Source organism: Lycium barbarum, chromosome 3 (assembly GCF_019175385.1).
Source record: "Lycium barbarum isolate Lr01 chromosome 3, ASM1917538v2, whole genome shotgun sequence".
NCBI classification, from domain to species: domain Eukaryota; kingdom Viridiplantae; phylum Streptophyta; class Magnoliopsida; order Solanales; family Solanaceae; genus Lycium; species Lycium barbarum.
In genome coordinates, this window is record NC_083339.1 from 46,534,027 (window position 1) to 46,537,987 (window position 3,961).

The 3,961-nt window shown below is 39.6% G+C and overlaps 1 pseudogene; it reads right to left on the reverse strand.

Annotated features, from left to right (window-relative positions):
• Nucleotides 1-995: 995 nt before the first annotated feature.
• Nucleotides 996-1,115, reverse strand: LOC132634559 (5S ribosomal RNA; annotated as a pseudogene).
• Nucleotides 1,116-3,961: the final 2,846 nt, after the last annotated feature.

Genomic DNA, 3,961 nt, shown 5'->3' on the forward strand with positions numbered 1-3,961 from the left:
ATTCTATTTCCTCTATGATCGAATCTCTATATTCTTTACAGAAGTTCTTATTCTATGTTACTGATCTCCTAATCATCTTGGTCAACTCATCATCCTCTTTCTCATCCTTGATGATTTATCGTGTTCCCCTCAGCCAAACCATTAGAGTGTCCTTCTTGCTTTCGTCGTTAAGGATTTTTAATTACTCTATCCCTAATGCTCTGCTCCACTCACCATTTTTTTTTGCATTAACTCTGGAGTTCATAGAATATCCTTCCCAAATTGTAAACCCGTTCTATTTCTAAATCATCTGTTAGGAGGGATTTTCCATGTTCAAGGTGATTGTGTCAGCACAACTTGCATTTATCTCTTCGATTGCCTCTCAAGAGCTGGGAATCCCTTAACATTGTTGCCAAACCTGCTTATTCTTTCTCATTTCCCCTTCCTATTCGTGGTTACTTCCCTTCAGTCCCATTGATCAACATCTATTCTTCTAGTCATGCACATCCATCCTCTGTCCGTGCTACTCTACTCTATTCCTTTCACGTGCCTACTTGCAAATTTTGTCTAAATAGTCATTTTCTCTTGGAAGCTCTACTTGCATTCGTTACTTACTCATTCCCTACTTTTCCTTGGTGTTATTACATTAGGACGATCCATCTCTAACCCTTTAAAGAAAATCACATTAGCTTGTCCTGTAGCACTTACCACTTGAACATCAATACCTTCTTTAGTCAGTATCTTTAACGCATCAAAATATCGACTACCGGGCACACATACTGATTGACCACACATAAAATGTCGTATATACCTCTCCTAGCACCTTATTTACAAAATATCCCTAATACTATTTTAAGCATGTCTTTGTTCTGTAGCTATGATACGTCCTTTCTCTCTTTGCCAAGCCGGTCCATCTTATCTCTCACAATCATCTGGAGCTTCCAACCGTCAGTTTCACATGCTTCTAATTTCCTTCAAGCTATTATATTCCCTCATCCTTCTCTTATATCTGAACTTGTAGGACTTTTAGTACACTTCCCCGGGGGTCACCCATCCTAGTACTACTCTCGCCCAAGCACGCTTAACTTCGGAGTCCTGATGGAATCTGGTGCGTTAGTGCTGGTACGATCGCATCCACCCTGCTGCGTGACATTTATCATATGATCTAAAACCAGTTGAAATCCTCGTGGGTCCTAATAAAATTCCATGATGCCTCTTCTTTCAGGTTAAAAGAACCCCTTACTCTTTTGGCTAAATTAATGCTATTTTAACCTTTAGAACTCTCCATAATAACCACCAATCCGCATACATAACTACCTTTCATTCTTAATTTCAAAAGTCCTGATGGTGACGAAAACATCTAAATCATAGTTACTCATAAATACTTTGGTTATGGGTCCCCTTTAGAATTCCTGCTCGTCACTATTAAGCAATAACCTGCGGTAGTTGCACACACATAGAAAGCTTCAATAAAAATTCATATACCTATAGTTGACCTGCTCCGAGCTTGGTATAGAGGGCTATAGTGTGAAGTGTCCTCCGATAGATACTCCTCTCTAGAAGTTAGAAATTCTGGGGGAATCGTCATGGGGTCCTGATAACATAGCTCTATCGCATGATATAAGATAGAAAGAAAGGTCAATGATTCCTAAATGCCCTGCAGCCTTCTGTTTATAAGTGTGGCGTGCTTCACACCCATAAACTGGACTCTACTGGATACGGCTCGTAGACATACCCTAGGACGAACTGCTCTGATACCACTTTTGTCACGACCCAGCTAGAGGGCCATGATGGGTACCCGATACTAGCCTATCGAGCACCACTGGTCTAACATTCCGTAAGCTTTCCTAGGTGGACCATACATACTTAGTACGGTCATCAACAGCTAAGCCCATGAGCATAAGCTAACAAGGCTATCAAATTATTATACAACAAGAAGAACTGATAAGGTTATAGAATCTCTAAGTACATACATCTGTCTACGAGCCTCTATGTAGAATACATGAATCCGTAAGGACGGGGCAGGACTCCGCCATGCCCAAACAGAGATATCCAAAAGAGTAGTACCAATAGCTGCAGCTCCGAAACAACTGGAGCGCTTCTGAGATTCCACTGACAGAGCTTCTAAGGATCTGATCCGTTCCCCGACTTTCCTGCGGGCATGAACGCAACGTCCACAAGAAGGGATGTCAGTACGAATAGAGTACTGAGTATGTAAGGCATGAATAGTAATATGATGGAAATATGGAAAGTAACGTAAAGTAAAGGAACCATTTACACCTCATAGTATCTCTTAAGACATTCATCATCCTTAACCTTTTTTCTGGAAGAAACATTTCATACATCTGCATGTCTACCTACGCAATACCATAAAATATAATAAAACACCATACCCGGCCATATAGGCTCGGTATTATCCTTACCCGACACTTTTTGGGACTCGGTGTGTCCATACCTGACCCTTACGGGACTCGGTAGCATCCGTACCCGGCCCTTTAGAGACTCGGTGTCATTCGTACCCGACCCTTACGGGACTAGGTAGCATCCGTACCCGGCCCTTTCTGGACTCGGTGTCATCCGTACCCGGCCCTTTCGGGACTCGGTGTATCACATATGACTACATAGATACACATATAAGAATACATAAATCAAAGTAAATCTTCACCATCATTAGCATCATCACCGTATCTTCTCTTAGGGGATCAACTATCGTAAGATAAGATCAATAGTGTTATAAGAATATCAAGAACGATGAACTTGGATAGCATTGGAAATGAAATTATCCTCATCGCTATATCTCACCTCGAAGGAACAAATAACATGAGATGAGACCAACAACAATGAATAAGATTGAGAAATCATGAAATAACTCAACATTCTCATGTCATCGTTGAAATCATAACTTGAGACGTTTAAACATAAAATCATCATCATTGTAATCATCATAGAAACATTCTCATCTTTAACATCATAAGAAGCTTTTAAGAATCATAAACTTCTAGCTTTTGGAAACAAGATGGTTATGGAAACATTTATGGGATCATAACATAAGAATCATGCCTTTGAAAGAAAGGGACGAGCCTTACCATACCTAAAAATTCATGTCTCGGTTTTCCCACCTATATCCGGTCTCACAATCTACATATAAGACCATTCATACTATGGTTAGGCCCATTTTTACATACTTATCCTAAGCCTTCAAATTTAATCTCCTTAAAATTTGCCGAAATTCGGGCAGCATCTCCCCTGTTTTTATGCCTAGCCCGAAATTATAATTCAGCAACCAGAAACAACAACGACAACAATGACAATAACATCATTATCGACACTAAAATATTCCATAAAACACCCCACACGCAGTTTTCCAATTTCCATGACTAACCAACTTGCTATACAATTGTTTAACGACTTTACCTCCGTAATTAAATCAAAATTAACATTAATGGTAAGAGATTCATAACAAACTCCCAATATTAATACTATACTTCACTTTCCTTCTTGAACTTGAGCCAAAGCATGCCTCTATACGATTTTATAATGGCGATTTGACCTCTTTAAGTCAGATCGTCCGAAAACGTATCCTTAAATCATCCTTTTGGAGGGCTTGTGCCGATATTTGGCTTAAGGGTCCTTTTTAAGACTTTCTCAAATTCCCATGTACTACTCATATAAATTTTCATATGTCCTTTATAAAACCCCGGCATATGGGCCCCACCTTAATTTACGTTTACGAGGGCTATTCATCAAGTAATGTATTAACTGATTTACACCATACGGTCTCCAAATGTCATATATATGTTATTATACTTATATAATAAAATCTTCATCCTTAATCCTTGTATAGATTTACTCTTCCTTGAGCTCATACTAAGCCGTCTAATGTTTTGGTAACACGAAATTTTTAGGGGCGTAAGAGATGGGTTCGAGGCTCGACCTGGGAGCACAGATCTATTGAGAGCGTCCCTTGATAGAGTGAGAGTAA